Below are 17,264 nucleotides of genomic sequence, written 5' to 3'. Positions count from 1 at the left end.
CAGTAGGAGTGATGGCTGTCTCCAGGGCCCAGGAGAGAAAGCAGCAGATCTGGGGAGGTTTGCTTTGGAGTTCTAAGCATCTTCCACTTACAGACTGTCTTTAGTAAACCTTTATTTTCTGAACAGAAAACGACAACTCAAAACCCTGTTCATTTTACAGCATTCCTTAGCTGTTAGTGCCAATACAATGAGTTCCTGACCAAAAAAGAAACAGAGAAATTGGGGCAAAAACAAACAACCATGCAATTTATAAAACTGCAAAACATATCCACCTAACATTTGAAAAACAGGTCATATTTCATTAAGATACTGTGCTGCATTCAACTACAATCACTGCAGAAAGATGTAGTAGCATCATTTACCTTCTCTGGCTCTAATGGGTTGGCACAAGGCAGGCTCATCCTTTGGCACCCACCCCTTTCTCCCTCCCACACATGCTATTTGCAAATAAATTGTGCACCTAACATTTGCTTTGTACAAGTGAATTTTAAACCCAGGAAACAATGCAGTGTATTTTAGTATAGTATAGCAGTAGGCTTCAAGTTTAATGAGATTTGCATCTAATGTAGCAATTTGGAAGTCTCTCTAAGCTTATTAAAATGAGGTTCTACCCAAGTTTACAAGTAGGTACAATAACATTTGTAATGTGACCATGTCTTGCATCTGAAAGGCTTTTTCAGTGTATATGTAAAGCAAATTGCTTATGTAATACTCTCCTTTCCTTTCCAGAGTTCTAGTCCATGACCACTGACACTGGAACAAAATGTCCCCATTTGACAGGTATTGTAACAGTTGGGTAATTAGCTTAAAATACAGCTGATTTGTCCTCCTGCTACTATCCCCAAGGCGACCAGTGTCTGAAAGCTTGTTTTAGAGCCATTCAACAAGCAGGAAGAACCACACCTGTTGCATTTTATTTCCTCCCTATTAAATCAGGATGAATAATTTATTAAGAACTGCTTATGCACAGACATTCCAGTGAATGGCTGAGAGATAAGACTGTTGGGCTGCTGGCATTTTGCTATTTCTGGCTGTTCTTGAGTGGATGCTTCCCCCCCCCCCCAAAAGGCAGTAAGCCAAAAAGCCCTGTGAGACCCCAGGCTGTCACCTAAGCAAGCCCTTAGTGCCCCAGAACTTTACCCCTATGACAGCAGGCCATGGTTTCTTTTGTAACTGTGGCAGACACTTTGGGTTGGCCCTCACAGCCCCCATCCTTCTATAGGTTGAAATAGGCAGATACTCATATTCCCTGCTCCCTTGCAGCCAGGGTGGTCATGTACCCAGGTTTAAACTATAAAGCATAAGGCAAAGTCCACCGGGGGGGGGGGGGCTAGGAAGAGGGGTTGCTTCTGGGAAATCTCTTCTTCCCTTGTTGAGAGGCAGTTTGGCACTACAAGGGCTCTGGAGCCAATATGCCAGAGTTTGAGGCTTGGCTCTTCCAGTTATCTGTGAATCCCTGATAAAGTTAATTATACTCTCTGGGCTTCGGTTTTTCTTATCTGTTATAGAATTAAATATATGTAGCTCATACAAAGTACTTTGAGTAGTCCCTGACATATTGTAAATGCTCAAAAATGTTAGTTATAATTATAATTAATAAAAAATAGAAGGCTTATGATAAACATTTCTGCTAGCTGCCTTTGGAAATGGCTTTGTGAGGTCATGATGCTTGAAGTTACGGCAACCATTTTGTGACCATAGGGGACGATCAAGAGAATGACAAAGACTCTAACTCTGTCCTCGAATTGTGAAGTTGCTGACCAAAACCTGCCTAACTCAAATTTTTCTTCAGTAAATAATAGATATCCGTATAGTGGATTTTCTGTTACTATGTGCACAATAATTCCAACTAATACTGTCACTATTAACCTAACATTTAAGCCCTGCCATCTCTGCCTTCAGCTGTTCTGTTGGCTTTGCTTACCATGTTCCACTTTCTCCTCTGGTGAAAACTTTTTAGGATTGCCTTCCTAACTGTCTTAATGGATTTTCTTTAATCTGCTCTGGGAAGTCTCTTAAATAGACTATAGGTTTGCTAACAGCCTCCAGTGTGAGAATCAGGGTTTAAGGAAGGACAAGAGAGTTATTAACTTCTCATCTTACTTCTGAGCAGGCTCTAACTATAAAACAGGTAAGTCCTCCTCATTCCTGCAGGGCTGGCTACTGCCTGTAAATATCTTCATGAGTCACAGGGGTCCCAGTCTGACAACCTACAGGCTGTATCTGAGGTGGCTATAGGGGTCTCACCAATCTCCAGGCATCATAGCATGTGGGCTCTGATGGGAATCTCAAGGCCACCACACGTGTAGATGTGGATGGGAGAAATGAGTGGTGCCTTGAATATCCCGTGGTGCTTCTTTGTCAAGATCATGGTAGAGCTGCCCCACCTCGGCTCCCCCAGTGCACTTAAATTTCTTTTAGCAAAGTTTGTTCTACCTGCTTTTTTGTTTTCCAGACTATTCCTTAGAAGATTAATCTGAAAAATATTGAAAGCAAGATCTTATAGAATGGCACATGAAGGAAGAAACACAAAAGCAGCAGCTCTGGGACTCACTCTTGTCTAGACAATTGGCTTCTGGCTGGGTGCCTTATATCAATGTTTCTATATCCAACTTTGATGAAAAGCCCCTAAGGATTTCTCTCAGCCTGTTCGTCACTGCAACCACTGTAAAATCATAGCAAAAACAAGGATAATGAAAAGAAGGTCACCCACCTGGGTTCTAGAATTAAATCCAGCTCAGGTCAGAAATAAGCCATGGGACCCAGTTGCTGTCACCTACCATCAGACCTCAGTGATACTATTTTCCAATATTTCCAGTGCGTTTGTAGATGATTTTTCTCTCGTATAAAATTCAGAACGAGAAGGAAGTTTCTCTGGGGAAATTTAGAAGAATGAGAGGCACATTTATCTACTGGCTGAGTCTGTTTTCATTTTTAAGCATATCGGTGTATTTATTATTTAGCCAAATACCCACAAGGTGTTAACATGTAAGGATGGACACATTGCCATGGGCTATATTCCCAGAAGAGATTGGACCCTCTGGAAGTCGACATAAATGATTTGGGTTATTAAGGTGTTGGTGAATGAATGGCCCCAGCTCTTCCTTCAGCACCCTGTGTCCTGCTAACTCCCAGGATGTGCTTATTTAATGTATATAACACACATACTGCCATGCACATCGCTGTGGGATGGACCAGGGTTCGCCAGGGAACTGGGCTCCTAGAACAGCCAGAAACAGAGCAAAAGAAGCTCCTTCATGGCATTTCCACCCCCCACCGTGTCAGACTTGCCCAAGCCCCCTCTCCAACTAAAGGAGCTATTTCCCACCCCCAATGCTTCCTGAGTCCTTAATCCTTTCACTGAGAAACCAGAAAAAGAGGTCAGTGCAAATGGGTGTTGAAAAGAAAAACCCTGGGTCTTTTTTACCCAAGAAAAGCAGAGCATTTCTGAATTCTGGCTCTGACACAGAAAAGCCCTGTCTCTAAGTCCCTGCTCCTCAGGACTGCCTGCGGACTTATTGGAAAGTATTCCGGCTGATATTAACCGCCGTGATCACGTATCCGGGGAGAAACGCTTTGAAAGTACCCAGAGCCAGTTGTTTGGAAGCAAGTAGGCCGAGCAGTCTACTATTATGTGTTAACTTGAAATGAGAGAATATAAGAAAGCTTTCGGATATGCAGTCTTAGGTGCATGCCTAGTCCTGTGCCAAGCACCCAGGGCTGAGTGTAGAAGATTCAGAAGACAGGATTCTTAGACACCAGGAGGGAGACAGGACCATTCTATGCAAAATAAACAAACAATTAAGTGCTTGACTGTGTGGTTGTAAATAGCACTGGGCCAGCTGGGCCTGAGACAGCTCTGGGGCTGAAGTTGTCAAGGGCACTTGGTAGAGAGGCTGCAAACTCATGGCTGGTCTCTGTCAGAGAGAACATAAATTTAGAAACGATCAAGATGGGACAACCTGTTTTTATTCACAAAGGCTATCTGTGTGGGTCAGGAATGCAATCAGACAACCTACGGTGGGTCTGGCTTGAACTTGGTACTTAGTTAAAGATATGACTTATAGCTTCAGGTAGCTATAAACACAAAGATACTGCAAAATGATTTGAGTATTTAGAATAAACAATTGAGAACTGGTTTTATGATAGCAGGTGGCTACATAGGAATGAGTGTTTGATGGCTTCTTCTTCCTACAGAGATTAATGAGTTAGGACTTCAGTTTCCAGGAAACGTATGTTCATGGTTTCAGTGACCTTTATGCTAGAGAAACAATAGGAAGGAACTGCATTCATTCCACCCATGGATTTCACTTTGTCTGGATTCCCAAACTAATGAATGAGTTTTTAAGCAGCAGTAGCTGAATTCTTTTTGGCTTTGTCCTGACATGCAGACTACTTAGGAGGAAAATCTAGCCAGAGGAGTATTTAGGGAAAAGAGTACTGATGCCTGCAATTTACTTTGAAAATGCTTCAAAAAATAAGATGGATTGCTGGGTGGATACAGGGATGGACAGACATGTAGATATGTGAGAAAGCAAGTCTAGTAAAACAGTAGTGAAAAAAATCTAAGTGGTAGGTATAAGCATGATCATATAAAGTTATTTTAACTTTTGACTTTATTATTAACAATTTTATAATAATATGGTAGGGAAAAACTGAGGTTACCCCACCACACACATACACACAGACACACACAAACACTTTCACCTAATAGTTAAAGATCATAATCTGGAAAGACACACACAAGAAAATAGCTTGGACTAAGTACTAGAAATGAATGAGAAATAAGAACTGTGTATGTGATTTTTTAAAAGGAACACTCACATCTATCTCTACCAGACAACCGCTGATGTCAGAAATCCCCCCATTAGAAACACAGTTAAGGGTTTATCCCACAAAAACCTCCTGGGGTTCTTGGAGGACTCCCAGATTAGGCTCCACTAGTCATTAATACTCAAATGCAAATCTTAAGTGACCATTTCCAAATAATTTGTAGCTAAAAAGGTTGGGATAAAGGACACAGAAAAGAGAACATAACACTGAATGTTTTAGGGGAGGAGTACAAGATGCTGAAAGAATGTCTGCAGAGGCATTAAAGATGAACCACACCTCCTTACCACACCACCCTGGGCCAACACAAATCCTAAAATGAGTGTTTGCTACTCTTGAATTCTAAAGAAAAGTTTTCTGGAACTCCAATGGAAATGTACTGTGGCAATTTAAAAAGGCTTATCAACTACACTTTTATAGCTCTCACTATTGGATACCAAAGACTCAAGTCCAAATCATATTCCCATAGTAAACACTTGGAACCAGGGACTGTTTATCTATGGTTAGACTTAAATTTTGACTTGTCTTTCTTTGTGTGGAGAGGAATATTTTCATTTCTGCACATTTATTTATTTTTCTATCTTCAGAGACACACTTTTCTTAGCCTGGATTCCCCAGAAAGCAGAGCCTAAGCCAAGGGTTCATGTGCTATTATTTTGTTAGGGAAGGTTCACCAAGAATCAGGAGTGAAAGATAAGGGAAGTGAGACAGAAAAGGAGATAGAACCAATACAAGAAAGTGTTTTGAGCTGGCCACCAGTGAATGCAACTAATTGTATTGGTTGTGTTGGTATCACAGGACCATATTGCATGGAGTCATTTAACAATGTCTCAGGGATGTCTCTCTAGGAGACAAAAGGGGAGGAATTTATCACTTGCTCCCATACTCCACTGGTCCAAGATTCACTCTGCAGAGATAATTTTTCCTGTGCACCCAGGTGTGCATGTGGAAAGCTTGCTGTGAATTTCTAGGTCTGTGTCTTGGCATCAGAGAAGTCCTAGAGTAACAGGCGAGCATGGCATAGCATGGTATGAGGCAAAACACTGTCAGGCCATGCCTTTATAAAGCCACTGGCTGCAGAAAGAGCTGTCGCCATAGTGGTGGCTAAGAATGGTCTAACACAGGGCTGCCTAGGTGGCACATTTCGTTAAGCATCCAACTCTTTGTTTTGTCTCAGGTCCCTGATCCCAGGATTGTGAGATCAAGCCCCATGCTCCACACGTGGTCTACTTAAGTTTCTTTCTCCCTCACTCTCTGTCCCCCAGCCACCCCTACCATGCTCACTCTCTCACATGCTCACTCCCTCTAAAATAAATAAGCCTTAAAAAAAAAGAAAGGTCTAACTCTGGTACCAAGCAGCATGGTTGTGCCCTGTGTCATCTGGCTCACTTAATACACTCAGGAGAGTCTGTTTTCCTGAGAACAAGAGGCCCTCATTTTTCCTTGAAAAGGGATGAGTCTAAGTCTGAGTCTTCCAAGTCTCCCCCTATCTGAGTCTAGTCAGCCATAGAGTTTCCCTCAAAGTGGTAGCAGTTGAAATTTGCAAAAGGATCCAAGGCGAGAGAGTTAGTTAAAGAAGGTGCAGTCCCACAGTTGCAGTGGGTCCTAAGGCCATAATTGCCATTCACCAGCTTCCTCTCCACATCCCATCTCAGATTTCTATCACTTGGGCCAGCAGTTTGCCACCAATAGGCACTGTACTTGCCTCTAGTATAACTGAGATCTGCATCCCCAAGGGGACTGAGGTCCTTATTGCTTTGCCTTTGAGCTGTGATTGCTATCATTACCTATTTTCTATGGATGCACCAAAATGCATCCTTGTGAATCTTGGGAATTTCAGAGAGACTCTTCCCGGCACATATTGCACCAGGCAACTAAAGCTCTTCATGCCCTTCAGTACAGGTAACTCTTTCTTTTTTGCTGATCCACCAGTAAAAGAAACTCAAAGTAATTTGGTAACAGTTGCAGTTTCAAGTTCAGTGGAAACCTTACTGTGACCTCTGGGCACCAAGGCCTCTCAACGTGGAAAATTCTGTTTGTACTGATGGAAAATACAAATTACACAAGAAGGTTATTGGGAGGGATGGAGAGAGAGAGGCCATGCTCCTTCCCTAACCCACTCATGTGTTGAAACTATTGAGAACATAACACCTTATATTGGCTGGTAGTTCAACACATATCTTATATGCCCAGAGGAGAGTGCTCTAGTTCTGCAGGGTATCTTCCCCAAGCTGGTGACTGAGCTGAGCCTTTAACAGCCCATTCTTCCATTCTATTTAAGCCTGGCTGCTGCTTGATAAGCAGGCACATGGTAGATCCTATTGTCACACTTCTTCTGCTGTTGCCATAAAATGGGTCTCTTGGCCTTATGTAATGCTGTGAGAGCTACCACATCAATGTATCAGGCATTCTGAAAGGCCTCGGATGGTTATGCTGATGAAGGCACTTTGGGAAGGGAAAACAAGCCCATGTGCAGTGTAAGTATCAATTCCAGCAAAAATGAATTACTGCATGCCCAGGTAAAAGGGAACAATATAACTATGGTGACATAAAGTGGCTGGCTGGTCTCAATGAAGAATGACATCATATCAAGAAATTGGTATCCATCTTTGCCTCTGAGAGTGCTGGTAGACAGAACAGCCTTAGTAAGGGAGAGACCACACTCCTGGGCCCACGTGTAGGCTCCTTCCTTGCTACTTTGGTCACTCTGTTTATGGAATCCTCATGTGAACACAGGGGTGGCTCAGGAGAGACCCTGGCTGACATCTGTGGGAGAAGTCATCTGTTCCCCTGGCTGATGAAATCCTCCTCTGTTGTGAACGCTGTTTGCGAATGCTCTCTGGGAGACCCAGAGATCTGCACACTGGATGCCCAGTCCCATGGGTCAAGCTACATGGCTCTTCTCTATACCTTCTTGGTCCATATGAGGAAACCATCTTCCTAGAAACTGTATAAACTACACCTTGGAGATCATACTTTGTATTGGGATGGAAGAGAAAGATGGACCAATCACTCTGCCACCGGGGGAGAACTCTGGTTTCCTGATAGCCGAAGGTTTTAATCGTGGGAATGACTACCTTACACCTCTAGGTTGTTGCTCATGCAGGGACACTCATTGGGTCACAGGCCTGTGCATCAACAGAGCAGCCCCAGGAAGAAAGTGAACGGCTTGCAGGCAGTCCTGAGGCTAGACAGTGTCAGCACCTGGAAGTCCCCGAGAGCCTCCATGGAGCTTGCAAATGCTCAGTGGCTGGAACGAGGCAGGTAAGGCTGAGAATAACTGAAGTAGAACGTAAGTGTTTGATAGACCCCTCAAAAGCATATTTCTGAAGAAACGTGACCCAGCTGTCTCCAGGCTCTAGGAATCAATGAAGCAATTTTGTCCTTAATATAGAATTTTATCGGATTGTAAGACTCTGTCCGCATCACTCTCTCTCTCAATGGCCCCTCACCCTGAAGGGATTCTTGGGAGTCCTGGGCAGATGTCTCAAAGGTTCTAGAGACTCCTTCTCAGTCTGTGCTCCTTGTGAAATGTCTCTACAGGCACCCCCTTCCGAGCGCAGACAGACTCAGCTCCTGCAGGCAGACGGCCCAGCTCTGCTCTGAGGGCAGAGTGTTGCCTTGGCCACCCGACGGATCACTGCAGAGAAAGGAAATGGCAATGGCCCCGGCGTCATGCTCTGCTGGGGCAAGGGGCCTCATCTGCAGCCAAGCTGCTGGGGCTCCGTGGTGTCACCCAGCGTGGTGACACTTCTTCGTTCTTCTCTCCAGGGCTAGCGCACAACACCAAGAGAACTGGGCCAGGGTGGCTGCAAATAACACTTCCAGGCTGAACCAGGAGTCTTGACTCCTTTTGATCTGGCCAGCTTGCTGGGCCAGAATTTCTCTTTCCATAAGGATAAATGTTCTACTAGGGACTGCACAGCTCGTGGACTTCAGCGGTTGATACATCTTTCTTCTCCAGATCCCTTTCCTCCAGTTCACTAGAGCTCCCAGTTTGAATTCTTCATCCAGGAGATTCCTGAAGACTCTTATCAACCAGGACTGCTACCATCTACTGCTATCAGATTTAAAACTGAGGCCTGAGGAAATAAAGTGAGTAGGTCAAGGCCACACACTACTTAGGAGTAGAGCCTAGCACCCATGAGGCATGCATTTCCCCTTCTATTCCCTGCTTGGTAATGAGGCCTTCTCCTTGATGTGTCTTTTCACTACCATGTTATATGAATGTCTCCCTCCTTAATTTTGACGTCTGCTGTGCCTGAGGTGAGCCAGTCTCACTCCTCAAGAAAGGCTGCTGAAAACAGTATTTACACCACCAGATTTTAGTCATTCTCTTTCTTAGTGACATCTCTGATGAATTGGTGGAAACACTGCTGTCTGAAATGTTTCTAAGTCAGCAGCCACCTCTTCATTTCCCTAGCTATGCTAATTTTAAGAAAGGCAAAATTCTGGAAACAATTTGGTTAGAAATGCCATAATTTTCACTTCTCTTCCTCTTACTCTCATCTCTCTCTCTCTCTCTCTCTCTCTCTCTCACACACACACACACACACACACACACACACACACAAAACCCAGCAACTATTATTTCCTGCATACAATTGACTGCAAAGGAGCTTTAAGAAGTTATCCAGATTGTTCTTCTTGGACATGACCACAACTGGGCATCCTAGATACAAGCAGAGTTGATTGTACAGAGCACTCCTCCTTCAAAATTGCCCTTTAGTTGCTACTAAGTCTAAGAGTGAACCCTAGGTAAGTATCCACCACCGCCAGGCACTGTGTGAGTCAAGGTGACCAGAGAAACCCCACAGCCCCTGGAGGCCCACGGAAGATAGTATAGATGGAGAAGGCTACAAAGGGACCCACAGCTTCATTTCCTACATGCATTACGCTGGGCTCTTTGTCAGGGAGCTTTTCCTGGGAGACAAGCCACCCCCTTCCAAATGGAGACACTGGAGGCAGGGCAGGGAGTTTGTATGCGGTGCAAGATTCTCTGATCCATCACACCATATCCTTATCAAGAAATCTACCCTAGGGGCACCCAGATGACTCAGTGGTTAAGTGTCTGCTTCCAGCTCAGGTCCTGATCCCAGAGTCCTGGGATCAAGCCCTGTGTCGGGCTGCCTCTCCCTCTGCCCTTCACCCCACTTGTGCTCTCACTCTCGCTCTCTCTCAAATAAATAAAATCTTAAAAAAAGAAAGAAAGAAAGAAATCTATCCACCCCATTCAGAGAAGATGCTCTTCCTATTACTTTTTATTGAATAATACCAGGCAGTAGTGGAAGAATATGTGACCCCCCTTAGTATCTCTGCTGACCCTTAGTTTTCTCCAGCCTCAATCATTATCCCATGAGAGGCACATCTAGCCTCTTACTTGATGCTGGCAGCAACTTCTGTGAAATCCATTGAACAGACTTTTATTTTGAGAACATCCTACCTACTGAGCTCTTGGCAACACAGACCCAGCACATGGGAAACTTATGATTGAGTGAGAAAGATGATATTACCAATGATGATGGTGATTATGATTAGTATATGCCAGACCCTTTGCTAACTCTCTTCATTCCCACAACAACCCTACTAAGTATGATTATCTCCAATCTTTATTCATGAGGAAGCTGAAGTTCAGAGAGGTTAAGTAACTTGCCCGAGGTCACACAGCTAATTAGTGAGAGAGTGCAATGGAAAGCCATGCTGCTACCACTGTGAAAAAGTAGACAATTTCAGTGAAAGGTGGTGAGAATATAAGGAGGACACACAAGCTACGTACGGAGCCCAGAGATGTCACCTAACTTAGTCTGAGGCATTACACAAAGCTTCTTAGAGAAGATGTTCTCTGAGTGGCCTCAGAATCCCCAGTCTGTAGTCCAGAGACAGAGTCACTAATGCAGTCACAAAGTTTGGGCACCACCTCCACCTCTGTGGAAGCCCATCGAATTTCCACCCACTTTTCCATCCTTCACATGGTGGCTGGACGTGATTTGTCCAAACTGTCTCTGGTCCTGGTACCAGCCTCTTATTCAGAGGAAGTATATCCGTCTTATGCTTCTGCCCCTCTCCCCACCCCAACTCGCTTGCTCAATTCCTGTACAGTCTATAGCAAGTAAGAGAGTTGGTTGCTGCCTCCTTTTCACCATTAAGCGAACCCGGGTGACAGGCGAGGAGAATTAATGCATTGAATCTGAATATATCTGGAATGGAGTTACTCCATTACAAACTCATTGTGTCATACTTGAACAATATAAGGATTCTTTCCTTCTCTCCCAGAGCCCACAGCTGCAATACTTCTGTGCTGCTTTGCAGACTCTTATCAGAGTTTTAATGAAGTGTAGTTGGTTTGAAGTAAAGTCCATCGGTTCTCATGAAAAGAATTAAATGTTGGTCTTGCTCTGCGTATTTAGCTCTAAAACAAGACTCAGGGCTCATTATTCTGAAAACAGTAATTTATTTTCACCCCCAAATATTAATTGTGCTGCTGTATTTTCACCTGACAGAATGACGAGCTCATTATCAAGAAGGGTTTGCCCATAGGAAACAACTGATTACAATGATCTAGAAACCAGTTGCTCAGAAAGAATTTGAAAGAGTCAGACACTACCATGCTGCAGGGGTCTTTGGCTGGATAAAAAGGAAACTAATTACCACACACAATCTTACTAACATTCTAGGCAACCCACTGTGGCTACTGGGGTGTTTGTAAAAGGTCTGTGGCTTCATTTTTTTGTAGCAATAATCACCAGTTATGAACATAGGGCTGGGGAATTACAAGGTCATTTAGTCCATCCTCTAATCTCCAATTATGCCTATATGTCAGATGGGCAAGACCATCTCTCTCAGTTTAAAGACTGCCGATAGTTTAATTTCAGGGGCCTGGCACATAGTTGCTGCTCAGTAAATATTTGTTGAATGAATAAACAAATCTGAGCACCTCTTCTGGCTAAGCTTTCTATTGTAGACTCCAAGACATTATGTAATTTTTCCAGCCATGGCTTAGAAGGGAAAAGAAGGAAAAGGAAGAAAGGAAAGAAGGAAGGAAGGGGAGCTATCAGGAGAAGGTAAGGGAAAAGGGAAAGAAAAGGAGGGGTGAGAAAGCAGGAGGAACAGAGGAGAAGATAGGAGAGAGGGAGGGTGATGGGGGTTAACAGGCTAAGGGAAGGGGGAGGCGGGGGAGCTGGAGTCTAGTAAGGCAGTTGATGGCCTAATAGCAGCATTAGATAGCTAGGGGCTAATCGAAAATAAGTGATATGACCTGGTAGTCTCAGTAAATGGGAGGCAGGAATGGCCCCCTAGGAAGAATCTGGGTTTGTGATGGTTTAAGAGACTGAATAAAACAGGTTAAAAGAAAGAGAGGTGGGGGGCTGGGGGAGGCAGGAAGGTAGACAGGAAGGAGGGAAGCCCTCCAATTTAAAAAATCTATAGTCTCGGGGCGCCTGGGTGGCTCAGTGGGTTAAGCCGCTGCCTTCAGCTCAGGTCATGATCTCGGGGTCCTGGGATCGAGTCCCACATCGGGCTCTCTGCTCCACGGAGAGCCTGCTTCCCTTCCTCTCTCTCTGCCTGCCTCTCTTGTGATTTCTCTCTGTCAAATAAATAAATCTTTAAAAAAAAAAAAAAATCTATAGTCTCTGGGGTGCCTGGGTGGCTCAGTGGATTAAGCCGCTGCCTTCGGCTCAGGTCATGATCTCAGGGTCCTGGGTCGAGCCCCGCATCCGGCTCTCTGCTCCTCAGGGAGCCTGCTTCCTCCTCTCTCTCTGCCTACTTGTGATCTCTCTCTCTGTCAAATAAATAAATAAAATCTTAAAAAAAAAAATCTATAGTTTCCCTAGAACCTTCACTTTCACATTGATAGGATAAACTTTAGTTTCCAAAAGGGACTTTTCCAGAGAGAGATCCTAAAGTTGTCAGGCCCACAGGTTAGAGGGCAGATTGTGGGAAAATTAAGCCTGCGTATGCCAGAAAGCAGAGCTAACTAATTCAGATAACTCTTTCCTTGTTAGAAATTGGGCTCATTTTATCACTTTCTATATCAGCCAAGGCCGAGATGAGGTTTTATGTGCCTTGCTCAGCAACTTAAAATGCTTCATTTTCAGCAAGTTCTTCACTGTGTCTAACTTCTCTTTCTCTTGCTTTAATACAAGTTCCTTTTTTTTCTCTCTGCCCAGACTCAACAGAGGAGATTAACTGGTGCCTATCTTCTGTACAGTACATTCCTTCATATGCTTTACTGTTAGGTCATTCATTAGCCATCTCCCGCAAGGAAGGCTTTGAAAATAACTGAATAGATAATGAGACCTAATTCTGCTGCCTGCCCTTTCCTGACACATTCTAGCACACAGTATCATGAACCTGCCAAGGGGGAAAGAATCACGATAAAACCGTTGCAGACTAGGAATTAACTGCACATTTCTTTAACATTTACCCAAATTATCGCACAGAGATTAACTGCTTAATCTTCCAAACATTTTTATGGGATTCGGGAAGGCCTGGAATTATCACTTCCACATGACAGAAGAAACTGGAATGTGCCTTTTCCCAGCCGGTTATGAGCACGGCTAGGAAACTCTCCAATGTGACCTAAAGGGTCCTTCTTGTCTTCAAGTTGAAAGTCCAGAAAAGTCTCAAGAAAATCTGAGAGCCTCAGCCACCAACAAGAACTTGTTCCCAGTCTCCCTGCCATTCTAATGCTTCCCTGGGCCTCCCGATTCATCCACGCACGGCACCCAGACCTCTCAACCTAAAATTGCCTTTCTCCAGAGGAGAGCCTTGCAGGAACTCCTCAGGCCACCAAGGTGGTTCATGACAATAACTTTCTCAAAATTTTCCATTAGGCATCAGCTGCTCCTTAAGTTAAAGTGAAGAGAAAGGTCATCATCTTTCTTGCTGCTTAAACTGGAGCATGACTCAGAAGAACAAACAGGGAAGAGATGCCGTTAATCCCCACATTATTTTTTAACACCCCACGTGGTCCCTCTGGCCCCAGACAAGAAGATCCTGGACTAAAGAGAGTCTGTCTTTCCTCATGTAACTGTTTACTTTTACACAGATCTCCGAAGCTCCCAGGACGTGCAGGTGGCTACAGAAAAAGCCTCACGTTCCTTTTTCCCCATGCTGCAGAGAAATGTACTAGGCAAGACTGGCTTCCTCGGTGTCAGGGAAGCAGAAGGCCAAACTCATGTTAGAGCAGAAAGCAAGGAGCCAAGAGTATGGGCAGACTTTCTCATGAAGGCCATCAGAAAAGGTGCTGGGGACAGAGTGGGGATGAAAAGTCCCTATTGGCAGGCAACACTCCCTCCCAGGCCCAAGAGCATCTGTGAAATTCCGTCAGCACCCTTGTCTCCTGGGAGAAGACCACAAATTGCACAATGATGCCTTAACAAGACAGTGGGGGTTTGTTCATTGGAGGGCTGGAGATTGCGGAAGTTTCTAGGTGTGCCAGCTGACTCCCCCATTCCCAGTGGGTTCATGCCCTGTGGAGGAATGTGTGAACTGGAGCAAGCAAGGAGAGGGAGCAGCAGCCTGGTCTTCTCTCCGCCGTCCACTCAGTGGTCTGGAAGATTTCATGCCTTACTTTCCCTCCCCGGCCTACTGGACTCGCACACCTTCCCACACACACTCAGAACTTTGCTGCCCTTAGAATGCACATCTCACAATCTTGACCTAGAGCCCTAAGGTTTTTAGCTAAGTGTTTTTTGGGGTCTAATGTCAAAATAGGTCAATAGAGTCTCGGCTTTGGTGCTGTGGCAATTCTGAGAGTAAAAGCTTGGTTTTAAAAAAGAACAAAGAAATGGGGTACCTGGGTGGCTCAGTGGGTTAAAGCCTCTGCCTTCGGCTCGGGTCTTGGGATCGAGCCCGGCATCAGGCTCTCTGCTTGGCGGGGAGCCTGCTTCCCCCTCTCTCTCTGCCTGCCTCTCTGCCAGCTTGTGATCTCTGTCTGTCAAATAAATAAATAAAATCTTAAAAAAAAAAAAAAAGAACAAAGGAAAAAAAAAAGGTTGATACCTGTTCAGCTACATTTTGGGTGAGTACGGGTAAAGCTACTTTTATACTGTTAAGGATAGGGAAGGCCCTACCCATTTTATCCCCAGATTCCTGATCATACAGTGTCCTACTGGCAACTTCTAAAACATAGTGTGAACTCTCTTTTCTTGGTTTTAAGGCTAGAATTTCGGAAATGATTTCAAATTTGATGTCCCCATTCTCGTTTTCTGTAGGCCCTGACAAGCCGGTTGTCCATGACCAAGCTTGCTAGTGCACATTTTAAGCTGAAGTAATCCCATCACTAGCCATGAGATCTCTCGATTCATTTCAAAGAGCAAGTCTCCCAGCACCCAGCCTGCAGGAAACCTCTAGATTACAGGACGGCCGGTTTTCCTCTGCTATGCCTGGCATCATGATTTCTCTGACATTCCCCATGTGGAAATGTATCCATTCTGGTGGAATGCCTCCCGGCTCTTGCCAAGTGGCTCAAATGACATTTGCTACTAAAGGGCAGATTAACTTCTTATTTTTCCATCCAGCCAATAATGTAATTTTGTATTATTCATTTGTTATTATTAATCCCTTAACAATAACGGATTGTGGAACACACTCATAATTCTGCTCTCCTGCAACCAACTGGCCAGTTCGTCTTCTGTCTCAAATACTTGCATTCACATTCCTCATTTGCCGCAAGCTCTCACCATCTCAGTTGCCGTGGGAATCATCGGGCCATTCAGGCAAAATCTCACTTGTGTCTGAGTTATGCAGGTTAATTTAGGGAAAGACTAGAATTCTACCTAGATATTGTCTCCACATTCTGTTTTACTTTGGAGACCTGTCCTTTATTTTTATTTTTTTAAAGATTTTATTTATTTGACAGAGACAGACACAGCAAGAGAGGGAACACAAGCAGGGTGAGTGGGAGTGGGAGAAGCAGGCTTCTCGCCCAGCAGGGGCCCGATGTGGGGGTGGATCCCAGGACCCTGGGATCATTACCTGAGCCTAAGCAGACACGTAATGACTGAGCCACCCAGGTGCCCCATGGAGACCTGTCTTTTTAGATAGAACTGGAGTCTCACACATCCTCACGTGGATAACCTGCCCCAAAGTGGTCATGTGAAGTTGGAAAGGGATTAGATTTTTTGTTTTTTTCCCTTCACTTATGTCTCAGTTTCTATCCTATTTTAAGAAAGATGGAAGCTACACATCTTCTTTAATGCCCATTTAATGCCCAAAAGGAAAAAAGAAGAAGTTGATGACCAAACTTTAAAAAAAAATATTTTAAAGAGAGAGAGAGAAAGAGCAAGCATGAGCTGGAGGGAGGGGCAAAGGGAGGGAGAGAGAGAGAGAGAGAGAATCTCAAGCAGAGCTCAGAGACTGACTCGGGGCTCGATCTCACAACCCTGAGATTATGACCTGAGCTGAAATTAAGAGTCGGATGTATAAACCACTGAGCCACCCAGGCGCCCCAATGACCAAACATTTTTAATCATTTCTGTCTCAGACCATTCCTTCTAGGTCTACCCAGAGAGGATAGAGACTGTGTTGATTCTGTCTGTGAAAGAGTAAGACAAGTGAGTTTCAATAACGCACAGCTTTTCAATCTATTAAGGAGGAAGCGATGTGGTTATCATACTTAAATGACAGAATTGGCAGGAGCTGACATTCAAATGACACAGGATGGAAAAGAGGAGAGGTTGGCGGTGGCAGTGCTGAAACGATGACTTATTAGACAGTTTCACCCCCTCACAGCATATGTCATGTTTCTGCTGGTATTGCTACCCATTTCCATTACATTCTGCTTCTCAAACCAGAACACACACACCTCTTCCATCCCAGCAAATATGGAGCCAAGTACCCAGTTCCAGTAGCCAGGAGAAATAAGCCCATTTTCTTGGAATATGAATTTTTCCCCAAAGATTTGGGGGTCAGGACATATGAAACAATTTTTTTTTTTTAAGACTATTCATTTATTTGAGGGAGAGAGGAGAGAAAGCATGAACGGGGGAGCGGGAGGGGGAGGGACAGAGGCAGAAGCAGACTCCCTACCACTGAGCAGGGAGCCCAACGCCAACTGGATCCTGGGATCCCAGGATCACAACCTGGGCTGAAGGCAGATGCTTAACCAACTGAGCCACCTAGCCACCCCTATATAAAACAATTTAACTAGTAATTTAATTTTATATTAAAATAGCAGTATATCATGGAGTAGAGTACAATATTCCAATTTTTTTTACATAAAAGGGGAGAGAGTGCAACAAACTTTGCTAACTTTGGTGAGTGCTTTGCTAAATGCTGGATTTCCAGGGAGCTGTATTTCCTCGCTCCTGCAGGGAGGGTACCCGGACAGAATCATCTGGGCAGCATAGCCTGCTGTATCTAAGAAAGAACAGACCACCTGCCACATTAGGAGCCCCAGGCTGGCCTGCAGCAGACGCTGTGCTGGAAAGGGC

The sequence above is a fragment of the Meles meles genome, chromosome 6 (assembly GCF_922984935.1).
Source record: "Meles meles chromosome 6, mMelMel3.1 paternal haplotype, whole genome shotgun sequence".
Classification (NCBI taxonomy): domain Eukaryota; kingdom Metazoa; phylum Chordata; class Mammalia; order Carnivora; family Mustelidae; genus Meles; species Meles meles.
The sequence above is the reverse complement of the archived record's forward strand: the minus strand, read 5'-3'. Positions refer to the sequence as shown.